This window comes from Nuphar pumila, chromosome 13, assembly GCF_984573655.1.
Source record: "Nuphar pumila chromosome 13, dmNupPumi1.hap1.1, whole genome shotgun sequence".
NCBI lineage: Eukaryota > Viridiplantae > Streptophyta > Magnoliopsida > Nymphaeales > Nymphaeaceae > Nuphar > Nuphar pumila.
The window spans coordinates 70,689,194-70,711,398 of record NC_143261.1 but is presented as its reverse complement, the minus strand read 5'-3'; the positions used below and the strand labels follow the sequence as shown (position 1 = coordinate 70,711,398).

At 39.2% G+C, this 22,205-nt stretch overlaps 1 long non-coding RNA gene across 1 annotated transcript in view; it reads left to right on the top strand.

Annotated features, from left to right (window-relative positions):
• The window catches only part of LOC149818647 (uncharacterized), a 57,341-nt gene extending 35,818 nt beyond the window's left edge, over positions 1-21,523 (top strand). The window contains exon 3 of the long non-coding RNA XR_016427329.1: positions 21,378-21,523. This is a non-coding gene — a long non-coding RNA (uncharacterized LOC149818647). The remainder of the gene's footprint in view (positions 1-21,377) is intronic.
• The last annotated feature ends 682 nt before the right edge of the window (positions 21,524-22,205 follow it).

Below are 22,205 nucleotides of genomic sequence, written 5' to 3'. Positions count from 1 at the left end.
TGTGATGCTTATTGATGCAGGTGAACTAGAGAGTTACTAGGAAGCACAAGAGTGTGAGCAGAAAGAGCAATGGCTAATAGCTATGCACAATGAGATGGATGCATTGCAGAAGAACCACACTTATGATTTGGTGGAACTACCAGAAGGCGGAAAGGCCTTGAAGAACAAGTGGGTTTTCAGGTTGAAGACTCAAGAACAATGTTCTCAACCAAAGTACAAAGCTAGATTGGTTGTGAAAGGCTTTGGTCAAAAGCAAGGTATTGACTTTGAAGAGATTTTCTCTCCTGTTGTTAAAATGTCTTCTATTCATGTTGCTCTAGGTATTGCTGCTAGCCTGGACTTGGAGATTGAGCAGCTAGATGTGAAGACTGCTTTCCTTCATGGTGATTTGGAGGAGGAGATATACATGGAGCAACCAGAAGGCTTTAAAGTCAAATATAAAGAAAATCTTGTATGCACGTTGAAAAAAAGCTTGTATGGGCTGAAGCAAGCTCCAAGACAGTGGTACAAGAAATTTGATTCATTTATGGCTGAAAATGGATACAATAGATCGGCTGCAGATCATTGTGTTTACATAAAATGGTTCAGTGAGAATTTTATTATTCTCTTGTTATATGTTGATGATATGCTTATCCTTGGAAAAGATATGTATATAATTGACAAGCTTAAGAAGGAACTGAGTAAGACCTTTGCAATGAAGGACATGGGACCAACAAAGAAAATATTGGGCATGCAGATCTCTCGTGATAGAAAAACCAAGAAGATATGGTTATCACAGGAGAAATACATCGAAAAGGTGTTGGACAGGTTCAGTATGAACAATGCAAAGCCAGTTGGTTCTCCTTTTGCAGGTCACTTTAAGCTGAACTCGGAGCAGAGTTCATCAAGTGACGAGGAGAAGGAGAAAATAAAGAAAGTCCCTTATGCTTCAGCAGTCGAAAGCTTGATATACGCGATGGTTTGTACGAGACCAGACATCGCATATGCAATAGGTGTTGCTAGTAGATTCCTTGCAAATCCAGGAAAAGAGCATTGGGCAGCAGTAAAGTGGATCTTTAGATATCTCAAAGGGAGCTCCAAAGTTTGTTTAAGCTTTGGTGGTGGATCACCTGTCTTGACAGGTTACACAGATACAGATATGGCTGAAGATATTGATACGAGGAAGTCCACATTTGGTTTTGTACTCACTTTTGCAGGGAGAGTTGTGTCATGACAGTCAAAATTGCAAAGGTGTATTTCTTTGTCTACTACTGAAGCAGAGTACATTGCTCTTACAGAAGCTTGCAAAGAGAAGTTGTGGATGAAAAGATTCTTGTTGGAGTTGGGTTTTGAGCAAGACAAGTACTTGGTGTACTGCGATAGTCAGAGTGTCATTCATCTCGCCAAGAATCCAAGTTTTCACTCAAAGTCAAAGCATATAGATATCAGGTACCATTGGATCCGAGATGTGTTTGAGAAAAAATTGCTTCATCTTGCAAAGATCTCCACAAATGATAATGGTGCAGATATGCTGACAAAGGCCTTATCGATGGAGAAACAAAATACATGTCGGCAATTGGCCGGCATGAACTTCAGTTGATTAGTTGAATTGGAGTATCCCCTTGGGCTGGAGGGGGAGATTGTTGGGTCCAGCCCTATTCCTAATTAATGGTGTGGGGAAGTGGAATAGTCACCCACTTCTTATTAATGCAGGAGAAGTTGAAGGGTCAGCCCTATCCCCTAATTAATGATGTGGGGAAGTGGAATAGCCACCTAACTCTCATTAATGCAGGAAGTTGAAGGGTTAAAACCCCTTCGGTTTCTGGAATGAGTCTACAAGGCTCACTTCTAGAAGGTTCATATCTAGAAGACTCTATGCCATCTATAAATAGGGGTGCAGAGGCTATGTGCTGGAAGGAGAAGGGTAGAGTGGCTGTGTGCAGAGAGAGAAGAAGTAAGAGAGAGAGAATAGAAAGAAGAAAAGGAAGAAAGAAGGTTCGTCACCACACATTGATCCTCAGAGAGAGGTGTTGGTTGTGGTGTGGGCTTTGACTCGGGTTGTGCACCCGAGAGGTAATCTTGTATTCATTTCTTCATGTGATTTCTTTGTTGTTATTATCTTTAGCTTTGGGCAAGCTATTGGACATTGTACTCTCTACATTGTACTCTCTACTTTCATTATAGTGGATTATTCTCTCCGTGCCCCATGGATGTAGGTCGTGTTGACCGAACCACGTAAACCCTTGTATTGTGATTTGATTGTGCCTTTGTTAGATCCTATATTGCTTTCGCATATTTTTTTTTATCTTAATTTCTCTACTTGTATAGAATACCCCGGGTGATCTTGTGACCTTGGTTTGATTTCTTGAATCAACTTCTTAGTCTTATCATTTTGTTGATAATCCCTCTTAAGTTCATCAAGTTAGAGAAAAGTGACTATAGAAATATGATTCTACTGTCTCTCTTCTTGAAATGGCATCAGCTATAAGATTTTGTGCTTCCTTGTGATGTTGGATCTCAAAATCATAGCGACACCCATTTGTGTTGGATTGGGGTGGAAACTCACTGATCCAACACATGTTTCAGTCTTCTATTTTCTGATTTTATGATGAAATGGTGCCCCATGGGACAAGTCCTCCACTTAGTCACGCCCATGATGATAGCTGTGAATTTTTTTCCCATTAGTTGAGTGGCCTTTCTTTCTTTCAGCAATGACCTTGCTAAAGTAGGCTATTGGGTGACCTCTTTGAGACGATACAACCCCAACACCCAATCTATAAACATCATTGTCAAGCACAAACGTTAAGTCTGGTAGAGCGAAAACCAGTGTGGAAATTGTTTTTCTTAAGAAGCTTTTGTATGTGGGTTACTTATTTGAGAATAGCCCTACATGAACTTCCGATAATACCCGGTGAGTCGAAGGAAAACTATGAGTGTTTTCAAGCTTTGGGGAAGTGGTCAACTCCAAATTGCATCAATCTTGTTCAGATCCATTTCAACCCCCCTGGAGGTAATCACATGACCTCTATCCTCTCTTGGCCAAAACTAGAGTTGGATAGTATGACACACAATTGGTTCATAGATAGCAGCCCCAACGTGACCTTTAGATGTTCAAAGTGACTTTCGATTATGTCAAGATGAAATTCCATAAGTGGGTGGGGACGAGATACACCGTTCACAATGACTTGAAACGTGGTTGGCATGTTGTTGAGACCGAAAAGAATCACTACAAATTCTTAGTAGCCATCATGTGTATGAGAGGTCGTCTTATGGACATCATTGGGAGTCATTCTTATTTGGTGGTATCTCGACCTAAGATCGAATTTGGAGAAATAAGTTTCTCCCATGATGCTCATCTAACAACTCATCAATTACAGGTATTGGATATTTTTCCTAAATAGGGATGGCATTAAGGGCCTGCTAATCAATGCAAACCTTCAAGACCCATTTTTAATTTCACCAATAATACTGAGGATAGCTGCTCTTGGTCGGTTGACTTTGGAACGTTTCCTTGGCCAATCTCTCAATTTCATCTTTTTGGATTTGGGCGTACTGGTAGGGACACATATTAGCCAGTTGGAAGCCTGATTTGATTGGGATTTGGTGATCATTACTCCTCATGGGTGGGATACCTCTTTGGCTCTTCAAAAACCACTATGAATTTTTTAAGAAGTCACTTAATTCTAGAGCTAAATTCTTATGAGCTGAATTTAGGCTTCTATAATCTTCATTACAAATATTTGGAGTTTACTCTTAGCCTTTTTTACTATTTTCTTGCAACTGACTTCTTATTAAAGGTGATTCCTCTTGGGATTCAATCTCAACTCTTTGGTCTTCATGTTTAAAAAAACATGTTGAGCTAGAGTTTTAAAATCCCATACTACACTTCTTAGGGATTAGAACCATTGCATCCCAAGGACCACATCAGCCACCTTGAGAGAAAACAAACATATCAACCCAGAAATTATGACCTTGGATATTGAGCTCCACATTTAGGCATTGACCCATGCACGCTTGGATCCATTACCCACAACCATTAACCTCAAATTGGTGTTAGGGGTGGATCTCACAACCCACATTTTCGTTGTGGACACACAAAAAATTGTGTATGGATCCAATGTCTAAATGCATGGACATGGGTGTATTTTTGGGCTTCCCCGTGACATGCATATATTGGGGGTATCACTACCTTCTTCTTCGCTTTCACTTTCTACAATGTACATATTGAGAGATTTATATTTGTGGCCTTTTTGCTACTTTTCATTACAATAGTAGCACAAAGGCTTCCTTCACTCCTTCAGCATCTTATACCTTATTAATGTGCATATCATTAATTGGCCATTGTTGGGTTTTGTTGTTCTCTTTTGTCTGCTCCTTGGATGCCAAACTGAGCCTCTCATCATGCTTGGAAGAACTCATTCCCTTGCTAGTAATGTGTCCAAACTTAGAAGAGCTAGTTGGTTGGTTCCACCTTGTGCTCAAGTGTGTTTGCTTGTCTTCAGTAAATCTTGTTAGCTTGTAGTATTGGATGATGTTTATGGGTCTAGCTTCTTGTACCTTAAGCATCATGTATCTCTTAAGGCCAGCAATGAAAGTCTCAATCAAAGAGTTTATCAACTTCATTCGAAAAGAATCTACAAATGGGTTTGGTATGGGTTGTCGACCCATTGAACATTGGCCCATTGGGCCAATGGGCTGGGTGAGCTGCTCTTCAAACCAAAGCCCGTTAAGAACTGAGCCAAAAGCCAGTCCATTAATAAATGGGCCGGGCCATCTCCAGGGCAGGCCGCAAATAAAACCCGATGGGCCGAGATCTAAATGGGCATATGCAGAGCAGGCTGGCCCGATGCCCACCCCTAATCTTATCCAACCTGACTAGGCTAGAATCTACACCATCTGCCGTTGGGGCTCACAGCTGACGGCCCATACCTCAAAGATGGTGGGCGATCAGATGCAGCCGCACACTAAAAGTGTGCAATTACCATGCACGTGACCCTCCCTCTAACTTGCATGTTTAAATTTTCACACTAAAAGCTAATAGGATCGATCCACTTTCGCTAGGTTTAACTTCATCAATACCAAGATCAGAATTGGATCGTCATTCCATTTTGACATCCAAGTCAGATCTGAATATGAAACTGGATTTTCTCTTCAAAATTCCTTCTATGCACGTTATGCATAGAAGGAAACATGCAAAAGAAACAAGGTGCACCCATACGTGATTCGATCCATCAAGTTCTTTCCCACACTTGGGTCAGATTTGCTACTCACTTGATAGACTCGTTTAGAAGAAGTGGATACAACTCCGGCGGAATCCGACCACCTGCCAGCTTGGCTGTCCGTTTTGACCAGTCCGCCGGTCGGCCGGAAAGTAACTTCCGTCGACCGGCCAAAGTAAGTACCGGCAGTGGTCATCTATCGTAATATCCGAAACGGGAATTAGTTACCAAGGCATTTCTATATTGGTTTGCACAAGCAGTTAGGGTTAGGGTAAGAGTTTTCTCCGGTTCAGGCTTAGCTGCAGAAATGGCGGTAGAATTGCTTCATCCATCGTTCTTTAAATGAAATAGGTATGTCTTCGTCTCAATCCGATCCATCAAGTTCTTTCACCAAGAGGGGCTCCACTTGTTTGGTAGGCGCTGCCATTGCACGTCAACTTGTGTTGGAACGTTGCAAGTTCAAAACCCAATTGTAACTGGTGGGGATTGCCTAACCCCAGCTTGCTTATCTAAAAGAAAAGTTCTTTCCCACACTTGGGTCGTTGCGAGTCACTTGATTCACTTGTTTGGCTGCCACACTGCCCTCTCCTCTCTCCTCTGCCAATTCTTCTTAATATGAAACTTTTTGAAATTCTACATTCTGGATTATTATATCTTCAATTAGTACTTATGATGCAGTAGTAGTAATAAAAGACGAAATAAATCATAAAAAAATTAATGGATCCAGGAAGTGAAAAACTGTTTTTTTTTTCTTTTCCATCCAAAGTAAAAGGATTAACGTCAAGGTTTACATTCCTCGTTTCCCAATACTATCATCACCAATCCAATATTCATCTCCATTATGGCCAGCCATTTGGCTCCCACTCCTCACCTTATCCTTCACTTTGTAAAACGAGCAATCTATGGCTATGTTGGTGGGGAAGGGATATGTTTGTCATTTATGGTTGTCTTTCATAATGCAAAGGATCGGCAACCCGGTGGTTTATGTCTTGAACGTCGATGCTCTAACCCCGGGAGACTTGACTGTCCCGCCGGAAAGTAACTTCCGTCCACCGGCCAAAGTAGGTACCGGCAGTGGCCATCTATTGTAATATCCTAAACGGGAAGTTTCCAAGGAATTTCTAAAGGCCCCCATTGAAAAATTTGGCCTTCTCTCTCTCTCTCTCAAAAAAAAAAAAAGACAATGGAAACTTGGTGAAGGGGTTAGGGTTAGGGTTTGGGTTAGGGATAGAGTTGTCTCCGATTCCGGCTTAGCAGTATAAGTGGTACTAGAATTGTTTCATCTATCGCTCGCTGAAGCAATGGATTTGTCGTCGGCTGACGTCGATAGCCCTGGGGAGGTGAAACTCCCGATCGAGGAGGCGAATCCTTCGATCTCTCTGCAGGAATCTCCCAGTTCGGGCAGCCTTGGAGCGAACCCCAATCAGTCGCAGGGAGGAGAGGGATGGGCATATGACAAAGCATGGGCGGGACTCAACGTAGGGTTGTGCGTTCAAGTTGGTGGGATCGGCCCCGACGATTTCGCATCACACCCCCTGCAAGCCTCCTTGTACACGATTGTAGCGGGTACAGCCTTTCTGCTCCCGTCGTCTGTGTTGGTTGCGGCACTTGTGTACCCTCGTTTAGCTCCCCGAATCCGCCAACAAATACTGACGGTCTCCACCATCTTGGCGGGCGTTGCAACCTGGATGAAGCCCTTTGTGTCCTCCCACTGACAAGACGGTACCTCTCTTTCTCTCTCTCAGTCTTACATCTACGTGTACGGATAATTTCTCACGGTTGGTTTTCTTTTTTTTTTTTCGAAAGAAAAATAAGTCAGATTGCATTAAAATAGGAAGATACAGTTTTGCTGTACTCAGATTTGAAGCCAGCGACAGAACGTCACTAGCTGATCAGAGATACAAAGATACAATAATACATAGTCACAATAAACCCTAGTACAAACTTATGAATTCCACTATGTGAGCACCCCAGTAAACGCTCATGTCCTGAGTCTTTACCTGAAGAAAGGAACCAGATAAGGTGTCTACTACGTTTCTTTGCAGAAGCATAAATAGAAAATTCGCCAAAAGCGACCCTCCAGTCGGTGTGACAGAATCCATAAGCCTGAGAGGCTTGGTAGGGTTGCACCTGGATGGCACAGTGAAAAATAGATGTCTGACAATCCGTTCCGAAGAGATCAGTGAAGAGCAGATTAATTGTGTGTTTCCGAGATAATGGCCTTTGTTTGGTGAAGTTGCAGTCTCCTTCGTCCCAGATCGCATTCGCAGCTGCCTCAACCCAGTTGTGGTTGTAGTTGTAGCTGTCGTGCTTTATCGTGCGAAGTTGCGATAGTCCCAGTTAGAACAGAAAGGATCCCTGTCCATTTTAAGGGAACACACACCCACCCCCAACGCACACACACCCACATATGAACACCATGCACACCCCCATATTTGAACACACACCAACGCACACACACCATGCACACGTCATGCCAGAATAATGTTTTGGAATTTGGATCCATTCCCCACCACTAATACAAAAATTTATGAACAACCAAAGCCCAGCCCTTCCATATGCCATAACCTTCCTTCCACTTATAAGATTCAGACCAATTCCAAGGCCAACCCTCTAGCCCATATTTTTCCAAGAACATGGTAGCCAAGGTACCTTCTTTAGTGCAAATCTCCCAAACCCATTTTGTTAAAAGTGCCTGTTAAATTGACGGAGATGATGTAAACCAAGACCGCTCACATTCACATGTTGAGACATGACCTCCCAACCCACCAAAACTTGCTTCCTTCGGTCTTCTCTTCCATTCCAAATGAAGTTTTAGAAAATATTTACAAACCTCTTCTCCACTTTCTTCGATAAGGCAAAAATTTAAAGAAAATGGTGAACCATAGTAGAGATATTAAATCATACCAATTGGATATGGCTAGCTTTTGATAAAACCTGGGTGGCACATGATTGCACCTTGGCCCTAATCCGGTCCTCCATCCCACCCAATGCATTTCTCATGAGATTCCCAAATGAAGTGGAAGTCCCAAGTATTCCATTGGCAATGATCCTATACCACAATAAAAAAATATCGGAAGCCTGAGATTGCAAGACACCTGTTGGATCATTTAGGACAAGAATTTCGCTCTTCGCACCATTCATGTATAACCCCAAAAATTCTCCAAAACACCTTATGATAGTCCACACGTGCTCTGAGGCCTCCTCAAATAGCAAGAGATCATCCACAAATAGTTGTGAGATGCTTACACTATTAGATATTTGACAACCCGTAAAAAGACCAACCCTTACTGCTAAGTTAATCATAATGGAAAGTTCTTCTGATATGAATTGAAAAACAAAAGGAATATGAAGTAGACACGAATTTAACGTGGTCAGGTCTCTTGCAAACCTACATCCATAAAACGACTAAGCCACTCTTGATATTTTTCCATATTTCAAATAGCCAGACATACACGGTATTTATAGAGGTGTGTAGAGAAGATAAGCACACAAAATATAGAAAGATATCCAGCAAGATTAGGATATCTTGCTTGATTTACAAAGCTTATCATAACTACCACAATAATCATGATAATCTTGGCCCAATCTTTGACTTAGCCATTTAAGGTGTCGTGTTTCAACACTCCCCCTCAAGTGGGGCAAAGATATCATAGCAGCTCCACTTGTTTATGATGCTAAAAAACTGATCGCGAGATAGACTTTTTGTCAAGGCATCAGCTAGCTGATTTGAACTTTATGTGAATGGAGTTTGGATTTCACGATTCTAAACCTTCTCACAAACATAATGACAATCAATTTTAATATGTTTTGTTTGTTTATGAAAAACAAGATTTGCGGTTATATGAATCACGACTTGATTGTCACAATACATAGAAATTGGGAATTTATTATGAATTCTCAGATCATCTAACACCATTTGTGTCCATGTGATTTCACTTGCTGTTGAAGCCATATCTTGATATTCTAACTCTACGCTGGATCGAGAAACCACATTTTGCTTTTTTGCTTTTATAGAAAATCATATTCCCTTCTATAAAAATACAGAAACCCATAGTGGATCGTCTATCTTGAACATTCCATGCCCAGTTTGCATCAAAGTATCCAACTATATCACAATGCTCGAATTTCTTGTACCATAAGCCTTGACTAGGAGCCTATTTAAGATATTTCAAAATCCTCTCAACAACTTTAAAATCATTGTGTTTAGGGGCGTGCATGGCTTGACTTGCTTGATTGATGGTGTAGGTTATATTAGGATGAGTTACAATAAGATAAATAAGCCTTCCTACCAGTCGTTGATATCTGTCCTTGCCCTCTATAAGCTCCCCCTTAAGCTTGTTAGCCTTTTTTCCTGTTTCACATGGAGTTTCAACTGCTTTGGCTCCAAGCTTGCCTATTTCTTTAAGAATATCCAACGTGTGTTTTCTTTGTGACAAAAAAATGCCCCTTTTTAATTATGCAAACTCAATCCCAAGAAAGTATTTTAGCCTTCCCGAGTCTTTGATGTCAAAGACTTTATGTAAATATTCCTTAGTTCTGACAATTTCCTCCTTGTGATTTCTGGTTAGGACTATATCATCCACATAGACTAATACCACAGTGATATCAAGACCATTTTTTTTAATAAATAAAGTATTATCGCTAGTGCTTCGAAGAAAACCTCTTTTTTCAAGAGTCAAGCTTAGCATAGAATACCATGCCCGTGATGAATGTTTTAAACCATAAATAGCCTTCTTTAACTTACACACAATGTTGGGTTTTCCTTCATTGGGATGCCTTGGAGGTAACTCCATATAAACTTCTTCTTCAAGTTCTCCTTGAAGAAAAACATTTTTAATGTCAAGTTAAAACATATCTCATTCAAGGTTACAAGCCATAGAGATAACAATTCTAAGGGTATTCATTTTTGCCACAAGAGCAAAGGTTTCAGTATAGTCGATCCCTTGAGTTTGAGTATATCCTTTAGCTACTAGACGAGCCTTGTACCTTTCAACTGTCTCATCACTCTTATATTTGATTTTATAGACCCATCGACATCCTATAATTTTTTGTTCAATTGGTCGAGAAACAATCTCCCAGGTTTGATTTTTATGAAGTGCATCTAACTCTTCCTCCATGGCTCTAGCCCACATTTTTTTGAGTTTTGGCCTCTTGAAAAGCAAAAGGAATACGAAGTTGACACGAATTTAACATGGTTTGGTCTCTTGCCGACCTACATCCACGAAACGACTAAGCCACTCTTGATATTTTTCCATATTCCAAATAGCCATAGATACAAGGTATTTATAGAGGTGTGTAGGAAAGATAAACGCAAAAAAATATAGAAAGATATCCAGCAAGATTAAGATATCTTGGTAGATTTACAAAGCTTATCATAACTACCACGATAATCACGATAATTTTGGCCCAATCTTTGACTTAGCCGTTTAAGTTGTCGTGTTTCAACAACTTCAATTTTCAATGAGTCCTTAATTGAAGAAGCTTGAAGCAAACTTTTAATCCAAAAAATCCATTTCTCACCACATGCCATATTTTTTAGACAAACCAATAGAAATGTTCAATCAAGGGAGTTGAATTCTTTCTCAAATTCAATTTTTAATACAAAGGATGGCTTACCCGAGAGTTTGATAGAGTGAAGGGTCTCTTGCAGCAACACACATGCTTCATGCAATCTCCTTCCTGAGATGAACACCCTTTGTGAGGGAGACACAAGAGAATGGATGATCGGCTTCAGTCTACATGCCAACAATTTGGTAATGATCTTGAAGCAAGTACTAAGAAAGGGTATGGGGCAAAATGTACTGATTGCTTCAGCTTATGGTTTCTTGGGGATGAGTATGAGAACCGATTTGCCCATGATTGCTGGTATTTTCGCATTGGAGTGAAATTCTTGTACCATATGTAGCAAGTCCTCTTTCACACATTTCCAATTAAGATGATAAAATTCTATGGGGAAACCATCCAAGCCCAACAATTTGCCATTAGGAAGTGCCCAAACATCTCTCTTAAGCTCTTCCATGTTGAAATGTCCTTCTAATCTATTCCTATTAACCTCATCGAGCATCGAGAAACCATGGTCATGCCAATCAAAGGAACCCACTCCCACTTTATTATATTGTTTAATAAAATATTCAAATGCCTTGGAAGGAAGTTTTTATTCTTCAAATCATTGACCATCAATGATCAAAGACAAGATACAAATCTTCCTACACCTTGAAAATGCACTTCGGTGAACATATCTTTGAATATCTACACCTTGATTCTTCAAATTGTTTCTCTTGCAAGTGTTGGAGTTGGTCTTCTCACTGATGAATATCCTTGAACTTTGCTTCATTATGTTCTTTGTTCCATTATATGAGATTCCTTCGCACGTGGGCTAGCTTGGAGATCACATGTTGAGCAGCCCATCTCCTATTTAATGATGCTTCCTCCCGCCAAGTCCGTAATAGTTCCACTAATTCGGGAATCCTAAACCACCAAAGTTCTATTTTAAACATAGATTTCTTGAATCCAACTGACTCAGACCAAGATAACCAAATCAATGCATGATCTGAGATCATGATCGAGTCATCATATGCCTTCATATTATGATATTGCTGCAACAACTGGTAGGTGACTAAGAATCTGTCCAACTTTAGTAAGACATGTTGTGCTTGTTTGTTGGACCACATAAATTTGCCCCCTTTAATGTCAGATCAGAGAGACCCCCGTAGTCCAAGAAAGAAGCAAAATTATGCATGATTCTTGTGTATAACTAAAGACCACTTGAGTCCTCAACTCTAATTAGTGCATTGAAGTCTCCTCCCACACACCAACAAATGGTGGTACGTGGCAATATCACATCCCAAATGAATCATAGCTCCAACCAAAAAGCTTGCTTTTGGTCCCTAGTGCACGGTCCGTAAACCGAGGTCACCGGGATCGATGTTGGACCCATCAATGGAAAGTGGATTGAGATCGGGAATTCTCCAACATATTCAACAATGCCTAAAATGTCTTCGTGCCAAGCTGCAAGGATACCCCCAACACGTCCATGGGCAAGCCTCTCTGCAAAGTTATAATTGGGTCATAAAGAATTCACAAAAGCCATGTCAAGAGATGTGATTTTAGTTTCTTGCACACCTCTAATATGCGATCCTCCTAGACATTGCAAATCATCATGTGGGACAACATTCAGGTGGGCAACAATGGTGTCAAATAATTCAACCTGTTATGCCAAAGCGATAATGGGAGAGGGTTAATCCAATGTTGATGTTTGTGAGGATAGTTGGGGTAGTGAGCTCGATGATGGTCATTGAGGTAGATGTAACAAGTCGGGAGGGGAAGTTGGTGATGATGTAGGCATTGGGGGTGGGACAGACGTTGGGGATTCATAGGTTGGCTTAGATGAAGTGGACAGTCTGAACGACATGGACAATCAGGACAATGTGGATACTGAGAATGGTAGGAACGACTTAGACAACATAGGTATGTCCAATATGATAGGCTGACCAGGTGGGGTCTTGGTCTGGCCAATGGGTGGGTCTAGTCCAAGATCTGAGAAGGCCTACTTGTCTCTAGATTGTTGGACCCATACAATAGGGTCCAACCCGTGCTCCTATGATACTCTATCCTCCGTTGAGTCTAGGTTCGAGTTGGACGTAGTCTGGGTCATCTCTGATATTAAAGGATGATCCAATTCTATGTGCAAAGGGTTGTTTGAAGGCTGATTCAGGTCCATGCATTGGAGCTCTCCCAAGTTGATCCATATCTCAGTGATATGGATTGTGTGGTTATAATGACCCATGTCTGCCTTATTAGTCTCCACAAAACAAACCGTTGAAGAGGGAATTTGAACAATCATTCCCTCATTAGATGAAGATGAAGTGTTTGGTCCCACATTAGCAGGTACATGTGAGTCATTGGGGAGAGGTGTTAAACGGCTTATGATCCCTCCAAATCTTTTAAGTCCTTCCATAAAAAAATGTTTTTTGAGGTCCCATCATAATTGTCTCTTGTTTAGTGGTGCTCGATGGTAGTTCTCTAAATCATCCCAATATAAAAGGTAGAAAAATACATAAAGATATTCCTTGGCCATCCCACCTTATTAAAGAATCCTCATCATTCCTTAGGAGGAAGTTTCTAGGGAGGCCCCATCACATAGAGTGGGCATTCAGGATCTGCTAAAAAAACATTTACCTTTATTCAAATTTCCTTTCCAGATATGCATGAGGATCTGCTTGGGTAATGGCCCCTTATGATTTGGCCTCAAACCCCCATGACCAGCCTTTGAATAGCTTTCCCGATGGTCAAAAAAAATTTGGAGGCTCCTTGCTTGGTGAGCCAAACATCATTGGTAGGTAAACCTGTGAGGTGATCAAAACTCCCCCATGAACCCAAACTTGGTTGGATGACATAGCTAAATTTCCCCAAGAATATGATAGGATTGACACCCTCCTTACAAGCCATGCTTACTGGCGGTTGGCCCATAGCAGATCATATGGTTTGCTCAGCCAGGGGTGGGGTACGTGCCTCAGAAATAAAAGTGGTTTGGGGTTTGGTGTTTACCTGGCTGCCATGGCATCGATGGCATGCTCTTTGTCTCAGAAAATTGACATAAGAGCATCATGAGCAGGACCAATCCCTTCTCTTATGGTTGAAAGCATGAGCACATGACCTCATATTCTTCTCTCGCCATCTTGTATGTGGTTCAACCATCTGATTCTGGCTCACTTGCTTTCCCCTCAATAGTCCATGAAGCAGTTAAAAGGTGCGAGTGTCATAAATTTTTTATCATATCTGCACCACATACAGTGTCTGGTGAGCAAGGCATTGAGTGTCGCACATGAAGGGCACCACCATCCTTGTGTCACAGGATGAAGTTTATTCAATATCTTCATTTATGTTTGGATTTAAACACTTCTCTCTTTCTTTTTTACGTTAATAGGAGGATGTTGACATATTTGCAAAATCAAAGCTAAAATGCAAATATGTACCTGTAGATGCCATGAAGCGACATGTGGGTGCTTGGCGTTCTCCTCAGCCTATCGATGCCCATGATGAGCCCAAGCCTTAGGTTGATGGTGAGCAAGACCCTGAACCCACTGAAAATTACCAGTATGTGGGCAATAGGAGTAATGACTGATATCACTCATCATATATACAACCCAACCCCCACCTTTTATAATAGGAGATAGGGGTGGTTACGTATGGTCTCTCCACATTCATGTAACCTCCACCCACTAACTCCTACTAACTACCTACTAAACATTCCACTAACAATGTCAAATCAGGTCACCTGATGGGTTGGACCTAGACCCAAAATGTCCATCATTCTCCCATGAATTGACCCATTGACACTAAAGGTGTACTAAATCGAGGTTTATACTGTTATCTTGATTTAATTCTTCATGTGGGTTCACATGCTATCTTGTATCACAAAAATGAATCATATAAGTCATGGAGATAAACACTTCTTTATGAAATGCCATATTTCCATGTACTACAATACAATTTATTTTTAGTGCTTTAGCATGTGATGTACCCTCAATCCCAAGGATGGAGGAAAATTGCTAAACTACATCTACTATTATTTAACGAAGCAAAGAAAGTGTTAAGATTGTCTTTCCTTTTGAGCAACCAGAGTTTTTCTTTTCACCCTTTTGGAAAGTTTTGCTTTCCTTTTCTTTTATGTTTATCGCTTCTCATGGCTGAGCTATATAAAGCCCTTTGTATTGCTGGTTAATAAGATATAAAGTCTGAGCTTTCTGGTTGTACCGTGGATGTAGGCCATACTGACCGAACCACGTAAATGCTTCTCTGTTATCTTGTTCTTTTTGTTATTCTATTATTCTACATGGTATCAGAGCTTGGAAAATACTTGATCTTCTGGTTAAACCTGTGAAGCTAGTTCGTAGTGTGTGTGGGTTAGGAACCATATCGAGTTTGGTCATTTTCTGCTTCAGCTTCATATTCCTTGTCAGTCTGTTGTTTCTATTTGTTGCCCTCCTTTGCCCTGATCATAGCAAGATCTCTGCATCAGAACTTGAGGTATTGAGAACCTCATCATTATTGGAGTCCACAGTCGTGAATCATAAATTGTTCTTGTTGGTGTCTAAATATGTTATTCATCAGCAACTGAACCTGCTGCTCAACAACAGACTTCAGATATTCAGAGACATCAGATCCAGTCTGCAGATAAGTGCTTGTTTACCTTATCTTTTGTTGAGAACTTTCAGGATTCATGCTCATTTGGGTGATTGACTGCTATTCCAGAACTGTTAGCAGACACTTCTGCTGATCTTTTTATGATCGTCTTGATCTTCTGCTGCTACAGTGTGCACATTGCATATTTTACCAGACTGTTACTGTGATGATTCTTGGTTCAATAAATGTGTGAAGGTTGTCGGAACATGAGAAGGCAATCACGCTGCCTTTTGTTTTATTTCACTATTTGAGTTATCATTGAAGGTCCTTGTGCTGCTGCACATTCAAGATCCAGCGATCCGAATTAATCTCTATTCTTGTGTATCTATTATTGTTTTTTCTACTAATCAGATCCAACAATCAACATCTAGGCGCTAGCTGCTCTGTGATCCAAAGTCCTTATAATAGGGCAGTTCGTAAGGTGCAATCCGATCAGGGTGTTGCTACAAGTGTAGCAAGAATAGTGTGTTTGTTGGAGATCTTATCTGCATATCAGATCAGTAAGAGGAGTTATTGTGTTGCAGCCATTTTTTGTTATCGGAACAATATCATGGCAAATGGGTACTATGAAAATACTAGCCAATCTTCATCCAGCATGATTGTTTTTTGTGCATGAACAGGTCAGTCCTAGCTCTAAAATCACATCTATATTGTTAAATGAGACAAACTGCATTGATTGGTCTAAGGCAGTTGCGCTCTATTTGAGTGGCAAATCTAAACTTGGCTTTATAACTGGGAAAATCATTAATCCCTGAATGTTAGATCCAAAATATGATGATTGAAAGTCCAATGATGACTTAGTTATGTCATAGTTACTTAACTCTATGGAACCCAAAATTGCTTAAGGTTTTTTGTTTCTTAGTACTGTTAAAGATGCTTGGTGGTCAACTAGTGAACTGTATGGAGAACAATATAATATTACCTGAATGTATCAGTTGTCTCAAAGCATACATGAATTAAAAAAGGGTGATCTTCCTCTCAGTGAGTACTTTAGTAAAATGCATATGATGTGGGATGAATTGGACTCCTATATACCCACTATCACTGATCTTTGGCTTCTTCATAAAGCCAAAGAGCAAGAACACATTTTTCAATTACTCGCTAGCCATGGATCTGATTTTGAACAAATGAGAAGTCAGATCCTTATGAATTTTGAGTTTCCTTCATTAAACTTTGTCTTTGCTACTCTTATGAGAGAAGAATCAAGAAGGAAAGTTATGAACCATGTCAACAAAATTGAAACTCCTGATAAGACTGCCTTCAATGTTAAAACAGAATCCTTGAAAACTCTTTATGATTGTGGAAAGCAAAAAAACAAGAAATGGTTTTGCACTCATTACAAAAAGGATACATGGTCGACCTGGCACTGAAAGACCTATAAAAGAACAGGTCCATGCTACTATAGAACAAAGATTTGATAACACTCAAGCTTTAGATAAAATCTTTGATCTTATCCAATCTTTAAAAGATGGACAGGCTAGAACTGCTTTCTCCCACTCTGCCATATCTTCTTCCAATAAAGGTATATCTTCTAACTCTTATAACACTTGGATAATTGATAGTGGAGCTTCAAAATATATTGTAAAAAATGTTTCTCTTCTTAAAGATTTCAGTTATGATCATGGAAAAAGAATTGTTATTGCTGGCAATGGAAAAGTCGTTCAAGTGGAAGGGGTTGAAAAAATACACTTCTTTAACAATCAGTTTGTTTTCAAAGTTCTTTATATTCCTCAGTTTACATCAAATTTGTTGTCTGTTGCCAGAATAGTTGAAGACTTTGATTGCACTGTCACCTTTTCTTCAACTAATGTATTGTTTCAGAACCGCAAGATGAGGAGGACAATTGGTGAAGGAATAAAAGTTTATGGGCTATATATTCTCGAGTAAAACTGTAGAACTTTCATGTCAAAGGGAGAAGAAAGTAAATCATGGCATATTCGGCTTGGACATCCATCTAATTATACTCTTGAGAGTTTATTTTCTGGCCATAATTTTGATTGCAATAATTGTGATATTTGTAGACTTGCAAATTTATCACGTCATCATTTTCTTAATTCAAAGACTGTTTCTTCTTGCACGTTTGAATTAATTTATTCCGATGTGTGGGGACCAGCTCCTATTGACTCATATTCTAGTTTTCGATATTATGTGACCTTTATAGACGATTTCTTCAAACTTACTTGGGTATATACAGTTTTGTTGAGACTCAATATGTTGCCAAAATTAAGGCTATTTGGTCTGATAATAGAACTGAATTTAAGAATCAGTTCTTTGAGCTATTTGCAAAAGAAAATGACATTGACCATCAATTTTCTTATGTTGGGACACCTTAACAAAATGGAGTCGCCGAACAGAAAAATAGGCAACTGTTGGAAAAAAACTCATGCCTTATTTTTCCAAATGAATATTCCTAAATACTTTTGGAGTGATGATGGTCTTACTGCATGCTATCTGATCAACATGCTTCCTAGTAAACGTCTTGATGGAAAATCTCTGATGGAAATTCTTAAAGGAAGGAAAGTGAGTCTTACAGCCCATATGAAAAGGACAAATTGATTCATCATGCTATTAAGTATCTTTTTAAGGATATTCTTCATCCAAGAAAGGGTATAAATGCTATGATGTTACTCACGGTCGTTTATATATCTCTAGAGATATTAGCTTTGATGAAGCTACTCCCTATTTTTTAGAAAACTTTGATGAATCCAAAAACCTTTATCAGGGGGAGAAAAATATATTTGATCCTATTGTGCTTCCCAATGTTAGTCCTTTTGATGATGTGATACCAGTTGAAGCCGACAACATTGAAGCTATAACCCATATTTTGCCAAGTGCTATTCAAGCCACTCAGCCAAGTGATTCATTCAATCAACCGGAGGAGCAATCTATAAGAAGATCAAAGAGAACTACTAGGCCACCGAGCTATCTCAGAGACTTTGTCACTTACATGACAACTGAGCATCCTAATAAAAAATGCATTGGTTATAACAATCTCTCAAAAAGGTACATTGTTTTTCTTAGTTCAATTGTGCAAGAACCCGCTACTTTTAATAAGGCAAAAAGTTATGATATTTGGGTTAAAACTATGATAGAAGAATTATATGCCTTAAATAAAAATAAAACTTAGGAAATTTGCAAGCTACCCAAAGATAAAAAGACTGTAGGATGTCGATGGGTCTATAAAAGAAAATTTAAGAGTGATGGTACTACAAAGTATTTTAAGGCTCGCTTGATGGCTAAGGGATTTACTCAAACCTATGGTGTTGATTATGAAGAAATGTTTGCACCAGTAGCAAAAATGGATAGCCTTCAGATTTTTTTGTTTGTGGCTTGCAATTATAATTGGAAAATGTTTCAACTTGATGTTAAAAATGTCTTTCTTCAAGGAGATCTAGAAGAAGAAGTTTATATGCAGTTATCTTCTGGACAACCCCAAGAGGGAAATCCAGAACTTGCTTGCAAATTGAAGAAGTCTATTTATGGGTTAAAACAATCTCCGCGAGCTTGGTATCTTAAACTTAGTCTTGCTCTTGAGAAAAAAGGTTTTAAAAGGTGCATTTTTGATAATTCTCTCTTTGTTCTTAAAAATCATCATAATCTCACTGTTGTGCTAGTATATGTTGATGATATTATGATAACATGAAATAATGATGATGGAATTCTCAATACCAAGAAGTACCTTCATAAAGCCTTTGATATTAAAGATTTAGAAACTTTAAGGTACTTTCTTGGAATAGAAGTTGGCTACTCTAAGAAAGATATTTTTCTATCTCAAAGAAAATATGTTTTAGACCTTCTCAAAGAAACAGGTAAAACTGGATCCAAGCTCGCGGATACTCCTATTGAGACTAATGCTAAGTTTGATATTGATGAAGAAAGTCTTTCAAAAAGAGACGTTGAACAATTTCAGAGGCTAGTAGGGAAACTTATATATCTTACTATGACAAGACCAGATATTGCCTATGCTGTCAATGTTATTAGTCAATATATGCATGACCCAAAGCCATGTCATGTTAATGCTATTGACTGTATTCTCAGATATATCAAAAGTAATCCTAGACAGAATATTCTCTATACCAGAAATAACCATCATAAAATTGAAGGCTACTCTGATGCAGACTGGGCGGGATCTTCAGACAAAAAGTCTACCACATGATATTGTATTTTTGTTGGAGGAAATATTACTTGTTGAAAAAGCAAAAGCAAAACACGGTTTCAAGATCCAATGCTGAGTCCGAATATCGTGCAATGGATGCTACTACTTGTGAACTTATATGGACCAAGTGCCTTCTCACTGAATTGGGAGTAAGCGTTGAATTGGCAATAAATATGTATTATGATAACAAGTCAGCTATTCATATTGCTGGCAACCCAGTTTTTCATGAAAGAATGAAGCACATCGAGATTGACTGCCACTACGTTAGAGAAAAAAATCAAAAAGGAGAAATATGTACTCCTTTCACCAAGAGTCAGGATCAGCTTGTTGATGCTCTCACTAAGGGATTAAGTCATGCACAATTTAAAATCATTTTGAGCAAGTGGGGTTGTTTTGATATACATTCCCCACTTGAGGGGAGTGTTAAGATTGTCTTTCCTTCTGTGCAACCAGAGTTTTCCTTTTCACCATTTTGGAGAGTTTTGCTTTCCTTTTCTTTTGTATTTATCGCTTCTCATGACTGGGCTATATAAAGCCCATTGTATTGCTAGCTAATAAGATATAAAGCCTGAGCTTTCTGGTTGTATCATGGATGTAGGCCATATTGGCTTAACCACTTAAATGCTTCTATGTTATCTTGTTCTTTTTGTTATTCTATTATTCTACAAAAAGCAAGAAACACTGAAAAATAACAACTAATCCAAGAAAAACATCAAGAAGTAATCATCCATCATCTATTCCATAATAATCCCTATAATGAGTATTGATAGAGAACAAAGAAACCCTAAATCTAAATTGAACCTCAAATAGATAATGAAAACCTAAATTAAAATATAGCCTTTCCACCGAGATTGCATGTCTGGCTGTTTCCTGTGTTAGGAAATAATATAACCAGAACATTGGATTAATAATGATGTACATAGGCATAAAAGGAATTATCAATTTGTACTACCTACCAAAGCATTTTGGCAGGCATAAGAAAGCTCACTATATATATATATATATATATATATATATATATATATATATATATATATATATATATATATATATATATATATATATATATATAGAGAGAGAGAGAGAGAGAGAGAGAGAGAGAGAGAGAGAGAGAGCTCCTATTAATTTGTCAAAAAAATCAAAATGTGCTGAGGATTTTTTTTTTTTAAAAATTTTAAGGGCATCGGTTTATGCAGAGGTGCAATGCTGATAATCGAACCTTTACCACCGGCCTAGAGGCTAAGGCCTTACCCCACGACGCCAACCCTCCTTGTGGCCGGCTAAGTTTTGAAAAAATCTATATATTGTTAAAAAAAAAGTTCACCTAGGGTCTGTATCGGTTATTATACATGCTAAGTCATGAAGATGTTCAAATATAGTCAAAGAAAAAACTATAGGTATTTAAAGTTGGGCCTTGGGGCACGGGATCTGGGCATTCCGTTTTACTCTCCCTTATCTGGTAGCACCCCATATTTCATTCCAATATTTTGCTGTATATGACTGATTTATCGGTTATATTAATTCCCCACCACACATTTCACCTTATATGTGATAGGTTATACACATTAGGACATGGTTTGTCTTCCTATCTGGTGCCTCAACTGTGGGTGTTATGTCTTGCAGTGAATTGTAACAGGCAAGCCTTCGCGAGTTATAGTGTTTTATTCTTGTAAATTTTGATTCCGTTTGCACTGGTGGGTGGTTCTGCCTAACCCCTGAGCAACTTTTAACTGAGATACATCTAATATCTTATGAACTTGGCCTGCCTCTAGAATGATCTTAACTTATGCTAATTGAGATACAAATAATCATGGTTTTTTCACATGATTTTTCAGGTATCTTTCGGTGATCGACGTTATGGAGGACCAGATGATTGACGTTAAGACATTATCCTTTTTATTTTGACTGATGAATCTCAGCTTCACAACTTGGTTTGGTTTATATGGATGATGAAACTCTGCAGAATAACTTGGCGCTGATCTATGTCACATTGGCACGGGTACGAGAAGACGGATATATATATATATATATATATATATATATATATATATATATATATATATATATATATATATATATATATATATATATGCTGTTTGTTTTCTTTCCTTTTTTTCCCTTTCAATACCAACAGAAAAAGAAGAAGAAGAAGAAGCAGTAGTTATGCAACGCCTCTCCCCTCCTCTGTCTCTCTCTCTTCCTCTCTTGTTTCTTTTTCCTCTTTCTTGTCGAAGGGGAAATCAAGAGAGAAGGGGAAAGCGAGAGGGGGAAGGAGTAGAGACTGGAGGGAGAAAGAAGGAGAAGACTAGAGCTAGAGAGGGGGAAGAGCGGAATAGAGAGAGTCAAGGGTTTAAACCTTTTGACAGAGAGGGAGGTGGGGATTGTATCAGGTGGGGCAGGACCAAAATGGTCCCTCTCTTTGACCTTGGTTTGACAAAAAGGGCTTTTAACAAAAAAATGTCAGGTTTGCATTGGACCCAACTCGGTTCATTGCCGGACCCTACCCGCAGCGTACCCGAACTATGCCCCATGTCGACACCGGTATGCTGCCTGCACTATGGTACACGTCCTTTCTTTATTTGGTCTGTATGGATGAAACTCTTTGAGCTTTTATTTTTGTTTCGCTGCTACGTTCTCCGGTCGATCCTTTTTAGTTCTGTTCT